Genomic DNA, 19,580 nt, shown 5'->3' with positions numbered 1-19,580 from the left:
GTAAAAATGTCTTCTAACTCAACGTGAATAGCAATTTTTCTTGGTTTTTATATAGAATTATAAACACATATTTCATAGTCAGATTCTAATAGAGACAGAGACAAAGCTATGGAGAAATAGATATGCAATTTTTTCTTTAGTATTTATTTCTAAGCTTGGTTTAGCTACAATGGGTAACTGCCAAAAATATTTCCCAACATATTGTCTATCGCTTTACTCTTTTTTTTTTTTTAAGGCTAAAAAGAAGATTCTAAGGTTTTCCATCACAGAGATAAAATGCTAACAAGCTTATTTAGTATCATTTTTCTGTAAGTTGAATGGCAATATATTATTTGTGAGGCTGGCATAGTTTAAGAAATAATCCTTCCTCTAAACCCTTATGGGAGTTATGTTTGACTAGCTATGTGTTTGAATACATAAATGCATTCAGCCTTTGGTATTTAAAGTGAGCATCATTAACTCAACATTTCAACTTAAACTTTGCTTAAACGATAAAGTTTCACCCTAGTGAAATCAATGGGAGGTGTGCGTGAATATATGAGGTTTCAGCCTAGCCCACTGAGGAATTCTGATCAAAACAGCAGCCAAATGAAGAAATCATCAAAACAGAGCAGTTATTGGTTGAAGGAAAAGATAACACTAAAAAGTCCTGGCAGTTTTTCTACCTAAGGTTGAGTAATATTTGATCATTAAGAACCCATCTTTTATATGCTTCATGGTTCATTTCATACCAACACATCCAAAAACACAGGAACGATTCCTGAAATACCAACTTGTCTATATTGGGATTTCTATTAAATGGTCCAATTTTCCTAGGTTCTTTAGCATATTGATTCTTTCCCCAAATATTCACTAAGTGTTCACTGTTCACATTATTTGCTCAGGGAAGTTTGCCTCTGGTTTTCAAGACAGACACTAAAGGGAGTGGTAACAAAATCTTGCAAAAATATACTTTAAGATTTTTACCAAAATAATATATTAATAATACATCAGAATTTCCCATCATCCTCTATTCTATGTGGCCATGTAAGCACATAAGAGAGATACAACACTGGCACCTAGCCCAATCATAATATCATTAAAGAATGGAATCTGATAGGCACAGTGGCATGTAGAATCCCTTTCCGCTCTAAACATATTAAAGTATGGACACTAATTTACTATTTTGAATGAAAATTCATGAGCGACTTCCTCATGAGAAAAGCAGCCTGCTTTTGCCATTAATAAGTAAAAAGGAATATGGAGTTCTTTCCACCAGTAATTTCCTCAATTCTCATATATGCCTATATACGTGTGAAAATGTCTAAGAAAAATAAAATTAACTCTATAAACCTGTTAATAACTGGCCCAACTTTCTCATGGATGATTTTCCCACAAATACTTGTTATTGAAATAAACCCAACCCAACCCACTGCCGTGGAGTCGATTCCGACTCATAGCGACCCTACAGGACAGAATAGAACTGCCCCATAGAGTTTCCAAGAAGCGCCCGGCGGATTTGAACTGCCGACCTTTTGGCTAGCAGCCATAGCACTTAACCACTACGCCACCAGGGTTTCCAATTGAAATAAAAGGTATAAATTAAAAAAAAAAAAACTAACTTCAAGATTATCTGCAAAATTAGAAATATCAATGCAAATTTCTAAGTACATTTAGAGGATTCTCTCAGTCTGTCAGGAAGTCAGACCCTTTCTAAATTTTCAGATAATATACTGGACTAAGTTTTATCCAAAGAACTGGAAAACATTCTGAAAAATTTTAGAATCAGTAGTTGGAGAACAAGTAGGGGAAATGTACTTGAGTGTAGTTAAAAGGAGAGAGAGAGAAAGAGCTAAGCCTGCCTATGCCATAACCCATGTGTTAGAATGGACTGGGTCTAGATCTGCTGGAGGGTTGGTGTGGTTGAGCAGACCATCCTTTTGTAAAAGAACCACCCTACCCTGGGCCTCGCTAACTTTCAAAGATTTAATAGGCCATGAAATAGTTAAACTCTCTGGGTTATGGCAGCAGGTGAACAACCCAGAATAACTCTGCCACACAATCCCTAACAAAAGCATGGCAGCAGAATCCATATGGGGAGTCCTCCATTGAGGTTGACCCTACCCAGAGAGTACTCTGTTTGGACTACAAGCTTCCAGCTCCTTTTATAACAGCCCTCACTGAATCATACTTTGACATCACTTCTTTCTTCAATCTACATCAAACAACTGTCTTGAGAACTGGGTTTCTCTTGAAAGGGTGTAATATCACAGATGCATGTCTCCTCCTTAAAGAACTATAGGAGAAATTCCTCGCAGGTTCCAATGACACAGGAAGCTATGCTTCTGGTGATATATGTTATTTTTAGTCCCAGGGACACTGTGAATTTTCTAATGGATGAAATTTCACTCTTTTCTTTGGGTGTGGAAAGCTTAGAGCCAAATCAGAAGCTCTTGAGGATATACGTAGAATATGCATTTATTTATTTTCATACACATACGTTATTCTTGAATAAATGACTTCATTCAAACATTTATTCTACTTTATTGTATATATTTCTGTAAGTTGACTCAAATCCTTTGTGGAAGGAGATGAGGTAATGAACAAAGGAATAAATTTTGGAGAAAAGAGTTAAGCCCTGCAAATTAAAATGAAGCAGATTAGATTTGTCTCAGGTGCCCTCTCAGGGTCAATGCTAACATGTCTCTCCCTCTTCAACCACTCCATCAACTCCCAAAGTAGGTCAGAAACTGATCACAGTTAAAACAGAAGAAAGGTAAGATATCGTTGTTGTTTGTGTGTGCAACCATCACCATTATTTATTTCCAAAATTTTTCATCACTACAAAAGAAACTCTTTATTCATTAAGCAACAACTCTCCATTCTCCCTGCCCCCAGAAGTTGGTAACCACAAACCTACTTTCTGTCTGATATATATTTATAAGCTAATTTTACTGTTAACTTTCCAGGCATGCTTTCCCAGAAAGTATGCCTCCACCTCTTTTTTTCCTTTTGTTGGCTCCTGGCATGGATGGCATTAGATTGCTGAAGTGGAAGACTGTCTAGTTCTAAACTTAGTTAAGTGTATTTTTCCATTGAAAGGGTATAATACCATGACCCCAAACAAATACATCTCTACAGATGAGGTAGTTTTTTTTTGTTGTTTGTCCAAAAAGACCTATTTTAATAATTGCATTAAAAAAAAAAAAACCCAAACCAATTGCTGTCAAGTCGATTCCAACTCATAGTGACTCTATAGGACAGGGTAGAATTGCCCCATTGAGTTTCCAAGGAGCACCTGGTGGACTCGAACTGCTAACCTTCTGGTTAGCAGCCATAGCACTTAACCACTATGCCACCAGAATAATTGCATAGTGGCTAGAATATCAGTCACCCAGGAGATATCCAGGTACTTTTTGCTCATTTTGACTTCATGCCGCATTGTGATCATACCATTTAATTCCATCCAGAGTACAGGGAAAGAAGCAAAAAGGACTTAAATTGAACATTGATCAGCTATCATTAGACTGAGATGGGATAGGAGTCAAGAGAAGGAAGTAGAAATGTAGGGTGGAAATAAGGTTTCTTTGGGTTGTCTAGTGAACTTCCTTACCTGTGACCGTGTTCTCAACATTGGCACATATAAAAGACAGTCAACAATATCATACATTTTATGGCTGATGTGTACAAGATTTTTTTTTTACATTGCAATGTTTCAAAAATACTCATTGGGCAGAAATTCAAAATAGTCAGTGTGTTTGTGCATGTATACACACACATGAAAGAGAGAGAGAGAATATGAGTGAACACGAATGTTTATCCAACTGCGCTGAGACACCTTTGGTCTGTTGCCCAACAGAAAACCAGAAAGATCACCCTGCGGCACTGAAATCCAGGGTGATTATATCCTTTCTCAGGTGGTTAAAGCCATTCATCATATCTTATTGCTTAATTAATACAGAGAAACAAATTCGGTCTTTAATCAAGTGATATTTTAAATAGTGATTTATTTGTTTGCACTCATCAACATCACTTCTCTTTGGGGATGCCATATATATTTGTGTGTGTGAGTCAGAATCGACTCGACAGCAGTGGGTTTGGTTGGTTTTGCTGTTTGTGTGTGTGTGCATATGTGTGTTTACACAGACCCAGAGGCACTTCTTTTCCTAAGGGAAAATGGGCTCATCTTTCCTGCCAAACTTTTGGCCTTTTGTTTTTTTAAAATTCATTCAGTTCAACCTGTTATGCATGGGAATAGCCTAGACATACCATTTGGATTTGGGAGGAAAATTTAAGCTAAAACCTTGATAAGGGATAAATTACTACCACATTCTTAGGCACAGGTCATAAATCTCACCTATATCACCATCTGTAGACACTGCTCAAATTCCCTCACAGCAAGAGAAAGCCTAACATAGAGCTAATGACTGTGGTATCTTCTAGAACTTTACCACAAGAGTGTAAGTCCTAAGAACTCCCTTGGAAATCTCTCCTGATCCCAGGCAGTAGAGGCAGGAATCATCTCCACACCCTTCTGCTTTAACATCAACTTATTTACAGTAACTCCTCAACATACACAGGCCCCCATAAAGTTACTGTCTTTGGCTGAAATTCTCACTCTTCCTCCACCACAACCGTCTTCTAATGGCTCATATCTATGCATCTTTTAAGAAAGTTCAGATGTTCTCCTAAGTTTCCCTGACCCGGTACAGCCAAGCTGGATTCCGTACCCCTCCTCAATAGCCCCCAAATACTCTCTATAATGAAATTTGTCCATTGTTTCATAAGGATATAACTGAGTGTGTCTTTCTCCCTCACTAGACTAAGAACCGTGGAGATTAAGTTGTGTGCATCTTTTTCATTCCCAGCATCTGGCACCAACTCCTTGCAACACAGCAGTTGCTCAATAAATATTTCATTAACTAATTTATCTTGTATGTGTTACAATGCAGGTATTTTAGACATTTTATTATCCATTCTGTGCTTCAATAAACCAAGTGAGGTAGACTAAGATAACTATTCCCATTTTATAGACTGAGATATTGGATCTTGAGAGGCTAAGAGTCCTAATTAAAGTCACATGGCTAAAAAGTAGCAGAGACTTGAATCCTAGTCTTTAATTTATAGTCTAATATGTCCTCTTCCTTCTTGTAAGAAATTAGATTCAAGTGAATTTATGACTATCCCTAAAGATAAATATTATGTGTGTAGTTGGACGCAAGTTGAGCAGACCTAACTCATTCTAGTATCCAGGATCAGGAACTTTTCCCCTGCAGCTTCAAAACAGGAAATAATAGTAAACTGTAGTCCTCAATTCCTGCTAATCAAGATGCCACCTGGAATTCTGAGTCATGTAGTCTTTATTTTGGCACCCTTGTGTAATACAAGGAGCCCTGGTGGCACAGTGGTTAAAGTGCTCGGCTGCTAACCAAAATGTTGGGAGCTTGAACCCACCAGCTGCTCTGTAGGAGGAAGATGTGGCAGTCTGCTTCTGTAAAGATTACAGCCTTGGAGACCCTATGGGGCAGTTCCACTCTATGCTACAGGTTTGCACAAGTTGGAATCAAGTCGGTGGCAGTGGGTTTGGTTTTTTTTTTGTTTTGTGTAATATAAATGAAATAAAAATTGTCCTATTTGTCTCTACTTTTTAAAAGAATCATTCCTTAGAGATAGTGTTCTATCCATCCGGGGTGGAGGGGATCCTACCACAAGGTATGCTCCTAATTCTCTTAGCCTCTGCTACCCCATGTTGTCATTGTCATCGGTTGCCGTTAAAGAGTCCAACTTTTGGTGACCCCATGTGTTCAGATTAGAACTGCTCCATATGGTTTTCAAGGCTGTGACCTTTTGGAAGCAGATTGCCAGGCCTATCTTCCAAGGCACCACTGGGTGGTTTTGAACAACCAACCTTTTGGCTAGTACCAAGCACTTAACCATCGGCACCACCCAGGGACTCTATCTGCTACCCAATAGTCACCACATTGTCCTTGATGGTCAAGAACCTCAAAACATTCCTGAGCTACAGACCTGCTTCCCGGGCATTTCCATTTGGATGTTCCACAGACCCTCAGAGGAACTATGTCCCAAACGCTCAGCTTCTTTCCCCTACCTACTACTTCTCTGAGTAGCCCACCTCAGTGAATGACAATTCTGTCTGCCAGAGTGCACAAGTTGGAACCTGGAGGTTCATTCTAAAATCCCCCCTCCATCCATCCTGCACATCCACTAGGTGACCACGGCCTGTTGATTCAGCTTCCTACTTTCTGTTTCCATTGCTGTGTCTTAGCTCAGGCCCTTACTATTTCTTGAACGATTGAAATAGCCTCTTAACTGGGCACTCTGTCTCTAGTCTTGCTCCTTCCAGTCAACTTTCCACATTCCCAACCCAGTGCCGTCGAGTCGATTCCGACTCATAGCAACCCTATAGGACAGAGTAGAACTGCCCCATAGAGTTTCCACATTACTACCAGAATATTCTTTCAAAAATGCCAAGCTAGTCATGCTGGAAATTCTTTAGTGGCTCTTGCTGTTTGTACACACTGCCTCCTCTGTGGGAACACCCTCCTTGTCATTTCCAACTCTAGGCCATCCTTTTTGACACGTCTCCTGGAAACCAAAAAACCAAACCCACTGCCATCAAGTTGGTTCCAACTCATAGCAACCCTATAGGACAGAGTAGAACTGCCCCATAGAGTTTCTGAAGAGTGGCTGGTGGATTCAAATTGTTGACCTTTGGTTAGCAGCTGAGTTCTTAACCACCGCACCACCAGTGCTCCCTCTCCTGGAAGGTGTTCCTGATTTACACACACCTGCCATCCCTTGTTTCCTATTGCTCTATAGCCTCAGTGCCTAGGCACTTTGTGGGTGATCATTAAATATTAAATGTTGAACGGTACCAAAGCCATTAGAATCCAAATACTCCTATATTCCTCTCCTAGAGCCAACAACTGGGGCTTTAGAATGGCCCCTTTCTCTCCCTCATTACCCTCATCTAATGGGTTTATAGATTCTTTCTGAGTTTAGTCTCCAATACAGTCTCCATATTTTCCATTAATTCTTAATCTAATACCCTTAATGCCTAAAGCAGTGTTTCTCAAATTTCATCATTTAGCTAAATAGTTGGAATAACCTGGAGGGCTTGTTAAGCACAGAATGATCCCTACTCCCCAGGCTTTCTGTTCAGTAGGCCCTAGAATGGGACCCAGGATTAGCATTTCTAACAAATTCCCAAGAGATGTTGATGCTGCTGGTCTGGAAACCACACTTTGAAAACCACTGGAGCAATAGTTCTCAGTTTGAGATGGGCATCAGAACTCAAAGAACTTTTTAAGAAAATGTCATATTTTGGCCCACTCCTACCTACTGAATCAGAATTTTCAGGGAGGGAAAGCAGGGCTTTTTCTGCTTAGATGCTCCACAGGTGATCCTGATGCACCAATCTGTTTAAGAAACATGAACTCATCGATTAACTTCAAGGTCTGGCCTTCACCTTCCTCCCTTCTTTCTGAACCTTATTTTTCACACCGCCCTCCAACTTTCTGCCCTGCTCTCTTCTCATATGGGAGAGCAGACAGTCTGATGACTCCAGATCTTTGCTCCCTCTCTCTTAGCCCCTACACCAGTTTCAGTTATTCACTCAGGCATCCATTCGTTTACTGAGCATCTAGCATGCCAGCACTGTACCAGATGCAGGGGAGAGAGTGGTGAACACAACAGCCACAGCCCTGCCTAATGGGGCCCACTCCATGTGCTCTAGGTTGCCCTAGCACGCTCTGCTTCTCCTATAACATGCACTGCACAGGCCACTACTGGCTTAATATCGCCCTTTCTTGCTAGACCAACTGTAAATTCCATGCAGGCAGGGACTGTGGTCTGTTTTTGTAGGTGTTCACTAAACGTTTGTTTAGATTAATTGAAACATCCTTTCTCTGACCTAGCCCTTTTTCAAAAATCATCTCCAGAGTCCTTTCTCCCTGCTGTCCTCGCTGACTTATTCCAACTCCCCTGACCACATACCTTCCAAAAGCCCTGCCCCTGACCCTATACAGATTCCTAACTCAGCACTTGTTGTCCTTTAGGAATCCTTGGGTGGTAGAAATGGTTAACATGCTTAGCTGCTGACTGAAAAGTTAGAGGTTTGAGTTCTCCCAAAGGTGCCTCAGAAAAAAGGCCTGGCCATCTACTTCTGAAAAATCAACCATCGAAAACCCTACGGCACACAGTTCTACTCTGACACACATGGGGGTCACCAAGAGTCAGGGTTGACTTGGTGGCACCTAGTTTTTGTCATACTTTATTCAATGTTGTTTACAGATTTGGCTCCTCCTACCAATCTGAGAGCCTCTTCAGGGAAAGAATCATTTCATTTTTGGTTTTAATTCCTGCACTTTATACCAAAAAAGAAAACCAAACTTGCCATCAAGTCGATTCCAACTCATAGCGACCCTATAGGACAGAGTAGAACTGCTCCATAGGGTTTCCAAGAAGCACCTGTTGGACTCGAACTGCTGACCTTTTGGTTAGCAGCCATAGCTCTCAACTGCTTCACCACCAGGGGTCCAAACCTGACTTATAGGAGATATTTACTAACATTTGTCAAGTTAATGAATGAGTTAATTTTGTTTTGACTTAAATATTTTGCCCAAACTTCATTTGTGGCTTTAATGAAATTTCTTTAAGACTCTTCCATTTATCCAGAATAGGAATATACCATAATTCAAATTTCACACAGCATGGAATATGTACAACACAGGATTTAGAAAAAAAGAAAAAGTTTACCGAGGATCTGAATGAAATCCTCAGAGATAGAACAAAGCTTCAGTTTATGGAGTCTCCATTCTGACCAATATCATGAGTTGAGGTCTTAATTTCATCTTAAACCATCTATTCTGGACAAGTGAGTCCAAGTCCTCTCTGTTTCGGTATTTATAAACTAAACAAAAACCAGTTTTTAATCGACACTGAGTCTTGACAGCAAGTAGGATGCTTAATACATTAAACAGGATATTTAAAATTCACTAAAAATGAATAGGAACAACACTGAATAAGAACAAAAATGAATAGGAACAACACTGAACAAGAACAAAAATGAATAGGAACAACAGCAAAAACCAGGAACCGGTGTCAGAAAAAGAGGTGGTTACACTTTACAAGTAGTCTTGGGTGCTACAAACGTTTAAAGTGCTCAGTTGCTGTAAAAACAGGTGTAGGGGTGGTGTCTGACCTCCTCTAACTTCATCAGGGGAAAGGAGAATCAAGATCAACAGCCCAAGGCTGATTCCTATGAGGCTAAGGTCTCTTTGCCATCTTTGCCAATTCTAACATCAACGGCGCCCTCCATTTCTCTGCTGGGTTTGATAATTCATTTCAATGGCCACACAGAACTCACAGACCATACTCAAGATTATGGGGTTTATTAGGGAAGTAACAGTCACAATTCACTTAGGATACAGTTCTTCCATCAGGACAGCCTTTTTCCAGGTGTGCCCACAGGCATACCTCTTCCTGGCCCTCTGCCTCTGCCTCTGTCCCTGCCCCTGCCCCTGCCCCTGCCCCTGCCCCTGCCTCTGCCCAAAGGCGCTCAACTTTCTTACTCTGTGAGCAGGGAAGCCCACCATGCTGTCTACTGCTGCTGGGTCTCTGCTGCTGGAACTCTGCTGCCAGGTCTATCTTGCTATCGCTTCTCACAGTCTTCAGGGTTACAGCTCACTCTCTGTCTCCTGGGTCCAAGAGCTTCTCAGTGCAGGGATCCTGGGTCCAAAGGATGTACTCTCTGCTCTTGGCTGTTCTTCCTCGATGGTGGTGAGGTCTTCTCTTTCTCGCCTCTGGGGTGGCTCATTTCAAGCCCAGTGGCTATCTGCACAGTCCCATCCAATCGTCTGGGTGGGAGTTATAAGACCATGGCTAAAAAGGCCACACAAAAGTGATCCATCACACTGCAGTTGCTAACCAGGTCGCAGGAAAGTGATCCATCACACTGCAGTTGCTAACCAGGTCGCAGGAAAGTGATCCATCACACTGCAGTTGCTAACCAGGCTGCAGGTTCAAGTCCACTCAAAGGCACTTTAGAAGAAAGGCTTGGTGATTTACTGGTGAAAAATCAGCCACTAAAAACTCTATGGAACTTGGTTCTATTCTGACACACATAAGGTTGCCATGAGTTGAAATCAACTCAATGGCAACTGGTTTTGGTACATTTTATAAAATACAAAACATGCAAACGTTCTTGACAAACTCTGCTCAAAGCATCATGCCTTGAACATAGTATCAATAAATATTTATTGGATGAAAGAAACCAAACAATCCTTAAGTACATTCAGTTTAATTGGCATGAATCAAAAAGCATCAACTTCTGTTCCTGTGGAGAATTATGTGTGGGACACTCCAGGAGCCATGTCTTTCCCAGCTGAACAAATGCCTTCCTCCTATCACACATTTTCATGACTGTTAAAGACACAGTTCATAGTTGTATATATGCTGTGTTAATCACTTTTCTACATACCTTTTCATCAAGCCAAAGAGATTATAAATTCATTTCTAAACAATATTTTGAGGTGTGAAAGTCTTAGAAATTTAAGATCACCATTGTATACAGCAGCTGAGTCTTCCCTGGAGTAGCCTTATTATACATTTTTCAACTAAGTACTCCATTAGTACATATAATCTTCTTAGCGTGCAGATAGGCATGGGCAGGAGATAAAAATATATGAAATGTATCACCAACTTAATTTTCTCTTTAGAATATTGGATATCTGCCTATGGAATGAAGACCCTGGGAAGCCCACACTATTCCCACAATTGCTTAGCAGAAACAATGCTTATTCCATGTAATAAAAGGAACAGTTAATGAAGTTTATGTATCATTGGAGCAGATAATTTTATAAGGCTGTGTTCTTAAGGTTTCAGAATTAAGGATTTGGCTATGGGAGCAAAGAGTCTTGGGGGCAGGACACCCCAGATAACCTCACCCACGTGTATTTTTCAAACAATGCTTCTCTGTATGTAAACAGAAAACAGAAAGGAGTATATCATTTTTGTCCTTAGTATTAAATAGCTGGCTTTTCTTCAGTGCACTCTTAAATTTCTGCACAATGCACAGCCTTCAGCACCCCGAGGAGCATAAACAAAGGATATCAGGCAAGTTCACCTACTCCCACTTCACAGAACAATGCATGTTGTTAACTAAGCAATTCCCAGGGCAGATTTATGATTTGTGGAGCCCAGAGTAAGTACTCAGGTTGGGTCCTTGGAATCTGGGGTCAGAAGCACGTGGTGGCTGCTCAGTCCAGGGCTTTTAGAAAACATGAAAATGTGACCTAAAGTTTGTGCTTGCATGTACACCAGAGACTATTTAGGCATTTAGAGAAATTAAAGCACATGAAGGCCCCAAAACAGCTTATTGTTCATGCTCCAATATTTAACCTTTTCTTTCTTACTTGCTGCTATGCTCTTCCTCTAATGAATAATGTTGCTGAATTGAACAAGTTTATGTATATATAACACGTCTACATACAAAAATATCCTGGTAGAGCAACAAATAATACAGAGAGGACAATTTGAAAATTGTTTCCCATTTTCCAAACAGAATTATGCCTCTGACTCTTTGCCTGGATTCTTAGACCCTGAGTTGTTTTTTTTTTTTTTTTTAACAAAACTGAATTTTTAATGTGTACTTAATTTATTCCAAAACTTTGTGTTGAGAGCTGCAGGTCCAGTCAGAACTATAAGCACTGCAAAGACAAATGTAAACAAATGCACGGCGAAGCTTCTTTCCTCCTGCCTTTTCAGGGACTGTCTTAGCTGAAGTTACACCCCGTAGGATTACAGGATGCTATTAATGTGTAGTGAAATTTGGGGAAATCATTTCTCCCCCTTTCAGTCTGGCTTAAGTATAAAGTGAAATGGGTTACAGTTTCCATTTGTGTTATTATAATTAGAATCAAGTTATTGAAAAGTGTTGAAAAATTAAATTTTATCACTATTTTTTCACTCTTTAATAATGACCTATTGAACATCAGAATTGAGCCAGCAGTAATTAATATTACATATGTGTGTATACATATATAAGCTTATACACGGAGCCATTGTGGCAAAGTAGTTAAGAGCTCAGGCTGCCAACCAAAAGGTCACCAATTCAAATCCACCAGCTGCTTCTTTGAAATCCTATGAGGCAGATCTACTCTGTCCTGTATATATATATGTGTGTGTATATATATATATACCAAAAAAAAAAACCCATTGAGGTTGAGTAGATTCCAACTCATAGCAACCCTATAGGGCAGAGCAGAACTGCCCCATAGGGTTTCCCAGGAGCACCCTGGTAGATTTGAACTGCTGACCTTCTGGTTAGCAGCCGTGGCTCTTAACCACTACGCCATCAGGGTTTTCAAGCCTATAGCATCCGGTATTCCCAGGCGGTCTCCCATCCAAGTACTAACCAGGCCCAACCCTGCTTAGCTTCTGAGATCAGACGAGATAGGGTGTGTTCAGGGTGGTATGGCCGTAAGAAAACACTCGTCGCTGCTGAGTCGATTATGACTCAGTGACCCTATACGACAGAGTAGAACTGTCTAGAATGAGTTTTTTGGCATTATATATATATGTATATATATATATAAAATCCTTTGCCACCAAGTGACCCTACAGAACAGTGTAGAACTGCCCCATAGGATTTCCAAGGAGCAGCTGTGGATTCAAATTGCCAACCTTTTATTTAGCATCTCAAGTCTTAACCACTTAGCCACCAGGGCTCCAAAAATGTATTTATACATAGGCAATGTTTGCATAATTTTAAATTCATTTGGAAATATCTGGATCCATTCAGTAGTATGAGTAGTTAATATAATATAAATACAGCCATATGTCTCAGTCTGAATGAAATTGTTGAGAGGTCACGGAAGGTGTTGGCTCATTTCACATACCATTAACAACCCAAGCGCTCACCTATTATTGCAGTTGACTTTATGTCAAGCTTTTTTTTTTTTCTCTTAAGTGGCTAGCCCATGCTCTCTAAACAATTATTAAATATCTAAGTTATTCAGGAGAATATTGTTCTACCAAGTTTCCAATGAGGTTCTGGTGTTTAAAAGTTTCTTAAACAGACTTTGTGGTCTATTAAGAAATTGTGGTTTGAAAAGGGAACATACACTGAAAAAAAAAATTATAAAGAAGAAAAATCAATACTATAGGGACAATGTAACCACAAAATCACTTTGTAGAATCAGAAGGCTGTTTTTTAAAAAATAGTTACAATGAAGTTAAAAAGTTCTGGGTTAGATGACAAAGGCTGAAAAAAATCCAGTCTTCAGTTCTAGCACAAATGGAGAAGAACGTAAACGCCTATTCCATTGAGCTTCTCCTTGACTACTGGCCTAACACCTACCAGTGGAAAATCACTTACGAAGTAGAGATTAGTGAGAATAAAACACCAAAAAGCATAGCTCCCTACCCATTACTTCCCACGGAATGAACTTTTGACATATCAGCAAACTCCTCCTTTCTCTTGCTGCCGCTGGTATACTGCTCGCTGTACAGCTTGAGGGACATCTGCTCAACAGCATCTCTTTGTGCTTCCAGGTAGCATAGTTGAACCTCAGCCTGGAGAGAGGAACAAAGAGGAAATGCGGTTTTAATCCAAAAGGAATGCATTTCAAGTGAGGTGTAGCAACTCAAAGAATGGGGGTTGTTCACATCATTATCCCGCTCCTTTTGGAGGTAGATTTAATGGGATCAGCTGGGAATATTACAGAATTATACTTCATGCCTGAATCTTACAAGCCCCTCCTTAAAATATGGCCTGAATAAATGAACTCTCAGAAGACTCAGTAAATATCATGAAATATCCCTGAGATCATAACACTGTCTGATGAGACTTTACATAAAAAATTCTGTGAAATTCCTCAATAATATTCTTCCTCATATTGCCCCATATGTAACGTTTATTTTTTAAAGATCCCCTTCCAAACCCATACATTTTGGACACATACTCTAAACATTTTTCTATTATCTTCCCTGAGCAGAATAAAAAAGCCTAATACTAATGCTAGTGCCTTTTCAATAGTGGCAACAAACTTCATTTTCTGGTTGTTTGTTTTTTGTATTATTGTTTTTATAATTTTAACATAGAGGGATTAGTGATTTTGCTTACATGCAGGTTTGAATTGTTAAATCTTTCATAGTTACTTGGGGCTTACTGCAGTAAAGGAGAGGTAGTTCACCATGCTGTTTTCGATCAAAGCAAGGCCCAAAGAATGCTGAATAATATCTGGCAGGGAAACGTATTGAATAGATGCTTTATTTATTGCAGCTGTTGTGATCCCTGTGGCTTTAGGGTTCTCTAGAACACCAGATGAGACCAGGAATGAAGTCTTCTCAGTGACAGGCTTATCCATGGTAAAGGGGAGGGAGCCATGCTCAGTTCCTATGCACCCTGGACCAAAAGAACTATTCTGTTAACGTACTTGACTAAATTTAAGCACACTTATTAACATTTCTGTTAAACCCTAAAACTGCTACTTCTCTATAATGTAATTAATATTCTCCTAAGAAAAACAGTTCTGGGTCAGCTGTTGGGTAATCGCCAGAATTCTGTTACACGTAAGAAAACCTGAGTCAGACCTGAACTTCTCACTCTTAGTGTCCAGAGCCAAACAAGACCTTTTGCCTGGACTCTAGTTTTACAGAACTGATCACAGAGAAAAAGAGAGGATATTAAAAGGTGACAGCTGTTTAAAAGGGCAAATGAGAGCTCTGTAAAGGAAATGAGTAGCTGATGAAAAGCAGAGTCACACATTTTAGGGTTCTTAAGATATTGTTTTCCACAAGCAATTAGTTATGAACCAGTAAGGAAGAACTTTGAGAAGCAATGGTAAAAACACTATATTCTTATAATCAAAGTGTTGGACATCAGTTCAAAACTACTATTTATATAATGGTGCTTGGGAATTTTTTTTCCTCCAACTGATTAGTTTGAACAAGAATAGGCTCGACTGGATAAGAATGATGTCAAACAGTATAAACAAAGGATAATGCTACAGGGAGCATACTGAGTTTGTTGGGGGGAGGCTGTTAGGTCTAGTGTTATTTAGCATCTTTATTAATGATCTGGAAAAGGGGGTTTGCAGCATGTTAATGGCATATATAGAAAAGTCCCAACCAAGAGGTCTGCAAACATCGTGGAACTTGAAGGACTAATAACTGTGGATTTGAGGATATTAATAATTTTTTTAAAAAAGCAAACCTGAATTTTGAGGGTCAATGATTAGAAAAAACAATTTAGAATATATCTTTTAAAAGATCATACAACATTCTTATGTGATAAATACGAGAAAACTGAGAGATATTGGATGATAGCCAAATTACATAAAAACAATACCCCTCCCAAGTGCCTCTGGTCTCCTCTTGCCCAAGCAATAGGGGCAAGAGAGCATAATGGGAAGTGTTCCCCACTGATCCTTCCATTTGAAACCATACTGGAATAATGCATCTGTGCTAATGGTGTCAAGGAGCTGGTTTGATCCTTACGTGTTCCCTTAGCTTTTAACCATTCTAAGGAAATGAGCTGGACCACTGCATATTCTGGAAATAATCTCACAAATCTTACTGGTCACAAAAATGATCATAAAGGAGACCAACTGAATGTAAAATAATACCACTATGGAAAAACGAGCTGAGTTCACCCCTTTGTATCCTCAGTCATTTCTGTGTGCAAAGGAAAACACCTCTCATATGACAGAGATACAGGGACAGAAGTTCAAAGAGCAATGCTGAGAGCAACTGGAAGGATAATTAGTCATCTTATGAAAATGATTGAAATGGTGCAATCTAAGACTTTTATTGCATAGTTTCTCACAGGCATTTGGCATAGGAAACGGCTCTGTGTTAACGAGGAGATGAATTAGATGGCCCAGGTCTTTCCTATCCATCTCTATTTCTATCTCTGCTTTCAGTGATTCATTTCTAAATTGATGATAAAAAAAGAACTAAAGTAGTTCCTTCTGCTAAGGCTGAATGGCTTTGCCAGTCTAAATCTCTCTGCAGATTGTCTTAACTTTGTCTTATAATACATTCTAGTCCAAACATAAATTTTAAGGAGAAAGATGTGAAGAAAATAATAGCTCTTTAAAAACAATACCATTGAATATCTGGCTAGCACAAACAGTTTGTGCTCATCTACCAACCTAAAGTTTGGTGATTCAAACCCACCCAGTGGCATCACAGAAGACCTGGAAATCTGCTTCTGTAAAGATTACAGTCAAGAAATTCTATCGAGCAGTTCTACTCGGTAACAGATGGGTCACCATGAGTCAGAACTGACTCGACAGCAACGAGTTTGGTTTTTATTATAGTAGTGGATACTTTAAAAAAGTGACTGTATTTTACAAATGGCAATGCACCAACAATGATTAAATAATATTTTAGATGTATAATCAACAGGATTTGGAAAATAGAAGGAAACAAGACTTAGTGAATGATTCACCTCTTCATACCTGGATAGCTGAGAGGCTCACAGCACCATCAACGGGAGAAAGGAGTATAAGAAAAGCAGTATGGGTGGGTGGAAGAAATTAGCCGGCTTTGCATCTTTTAGTTTGAGGTACTGGTGGGACACTTAGAATGAGGTGTTCAGCAAGCAGGTAGAAATATCAAGGCTGAAATATAAACCTCGAGGAAATGGTGGACATTATGAGATGACATGAGACTACTATGGGAAAAAAGTCTGATGCCTAGAAAAGAAGGCTCAACTCTCAGTTACTCTAGTCTAGGCCTGCACTCCCTTGGTTGACCCAATGTGACGGCTTCTCAATCGCTCTCGCTTCCTCCTTTTCCACCATCCCCACATCTGTTTTATATATTAATTGATCTTTTTTATCCATAGCTGAGATTACTGATATGTTTCTCGGGGCTTCATTCTGGACCCCTTTTCTTGATCTATACACTCTTCTGCGGGTTTAAACACCATCTGTTGATAATTTTCAATCCTCTCCTCTGACCTCCACACTTACATATCCAACTGACCATCTGACATTTCTACTTGGATTTACTTTAGGCATAAGTGTTCAAAACATAACACTTTATTCTCATCCTCACCATATCCCCTGTGCTTTTCTGCACTTCAGCCTCTCCTTTTAAATAAATGACACCATCTGTTACTCAAGTCAGAAACCTCAGAGTCTTCCTTGATTCCTCCTTCCTTTCCTTCGTTTCCCACAGACAGTTAAATTCTGTTGATTCCTCTTCCAAAACATCTCCCCAGTCTGTCTGGATGTCTCCAATATGCACTGCTTCTAGCCTGGTCTAAGCCTCCATCTCTCTTTCTCTTACCTGCGGTGCAGTAACTGTCTTCTAAAGAATCTGCTCTCACTTATCTCTGGCCTTCCAATCTCTTCTTACAACACATGAGCTGGTTTCATGCTGCATTCAGACCTATTGGTTCCTGCCTACCTCAGACCTCATTTCCTCATTTCCATCTCACTCTTGATCACCGTGCCCCTGTCAGCCTTACCTTCCTTCAGTTCTTTAAGCACTCCAAACTCTTTCCTGCCTCAGGACCCTTGCACATATTGTTCCCTTTCTCTGGTATATTCTCTAGCTATCTTTCATATCCTTCAGCTCTGGGCTGATATTTACTTCTCAGGGAGATCATCTCTGACCACCGCATCAAAAGTCAATTCACTCTATTTTTCTCTGTTTCAGAATCCTGCTTATTTTCTTCATAGCACATATTATGATTTAAGATTATTATATTTGCCAGTTTATACTTTTTTCTGTCTCTATATCCAGACTCCAAGCTTCATAAGGGATGGTATCTACTTACTTCCTTTTCCACTTTGTATTCCCAGTACCCCAGCAGTGCCTGGAACATGATACGAGTTGAGTAAAGAATTGTTGAATAAATGAATAGTACATTCGTGCATCCATCCATTTATTAATCATATGTGTTTAGTGAGTCTTTATCATGTGCCAGGAACTGTGCCGGGGCTGTGGGTACAAAGAAGAATAAAACATAGTCCCTTGCCCCAAAGGAGTACAGTGTGGTGGAGAAGTAAGCCACGTCAACAGATAACTATGTTACCATGCAAAATGACTGTGTGGGAGGATGGGGAATGAAATAATTAATTGCCTGAGGGTGAGGGTGGGTAGTAAAGGTTTGATAGAGGTGGCAATTGAGCCAATCTGGAGTATGGGTAGGACTTTTCAGGTGGAGAAATGGGTAGAGTAACTTGTATGTCCAGAATCCCAGAGTCATGGAAGGACCTGGTATATTCACAGAACGGTGGCTGAAGCTTTGGGGGCATTTGGACAAAGATGCAAAGTGGAAGGAGATGAACTATGAAGGATGTCATGTTAATGAATTTGAGCACTATCCTGGGAACAACCAAGGGTCAACAAAAGCCATCACTGTTTCTCCTTTCTCCCTTTTTCTGTCATGACGAGACAATTATCTGGTGGACTGGTTTAAATATGCTTGCATAGCTCCTGCCCCCTGGTGTATTTTGAGAACACTGTATTGAGTAGGGAATCAGCAATTCCCATCTGGTCAGAAGCCCAGCATCCCAAACAGGAATGCCTAAGAGACTCTAGTAATAGGACCTCTAAACTTTTAATATGATAAAGTTAGAAATGCTGCCTTCTTGTCTGAGGCTTAATATAATTGCTTTGCTGCTTATCATTAGTGGCATGTTTCCTCCTTTTATTTTGTATGCACCTAAAGCCTAAATCAGTAGAGATACTCCACTTCAAGTTTACACTACAAATCAATAATTTAATCAGGACACAATACACAGTGTTCTAAAGTATTTTATTTAAATTTGGCTTGGTATGTAGTGAACAAAATTCAATGAATTGGGGACTGAATAATTACTCAACTATCTACCTCCTTCTGATTTTGAATGCCTAACTTATACCGAAAATAGTTGTTGTTGTTGTTAGGTGCCATGGAGTCAGTTCAGACTCATAGTGGCCTTATGTACAACAGAACAAAGCACTGCCCAGTCCTCTGCCATCCTCACAATCATTGTTATGTTTGAGTCCATCATTGCAGCCACTGTGTCAATCCATCTCATTGAGAGTCTTCCTCTCTTTTACTGATCCTCTACTTTACCAAGCATTATGTCCTTCTCCAGGGACTGGTGCTTCTTGATAACATGTCCAAAGTACATGAAACCAAGGTGTAATCCATACTGAAGGCTTTGGTCTTTGATCTTCATCAGTAAGTGCTTCAAGTCCTCTTCGGTTTCAGCAAGCAAAGTTGTGTCATCTGCATATTACAGGTTGTTAACGAGTCTTCTTCCAATCCTGACGCTGCATTCTTCTTCATACAGTCCAACTTCTTGGATTATTTGCTCAGCATACAGCTAGAATAAATATGGTAAAAGGATACAACCCTGACACATACCTTTTCTGATTTTAAACCATGTAGTTTCCCCTTTTTTCTGTTTAAACTACTGCCTCTTGGTCTATGTATAGGTTCCTCATGAGCACAATTAAGTATTCTGAAATTAATATTCTTCACAATGCTATCCATAATTTGTTTGATCCACACAGTCAAATGTATTTGCATAGTCAATAAAAACACAGGTAAACATCTTCCTATTTTGTCT

At 39.7% G+C, this 19,580-nt stretch overlaps 1 pseudogene; it reads right to left on the bottom strand.

Moving 5' to 3' along the window:
- Positions 1-12,367: 12,367 nt before the first annotated feature.
- Positions 12,368-12,486, bottom strand: LOC111750217 (5S ribosomal RNA; annotated as a pseudogene).
- Between the last annotated feature and the right edge of the window lie 7,094 nt (positions 12,487-19,580).

This window comes from Loxodonta africana, chromosome 10, assembly GCF_030014295.1.
Source record: "Loxodonta africana isolate mLoxAfr1 chromosome 10, mLoxAfr1.hap2, whole genome shotgun sequence".
Classification (NCBI taxonomy): domain Eukaryota; kingdom Metazoa; phylum Chordata; class Mammalia; order Proboscidea; family Elephantidae; genus Loxodonta; species Loxodonta africana.
Note: the sequence above shows the minus strand (reverse complement) of the source record. Positions and strands in the feature narration are given on the sequence as shown.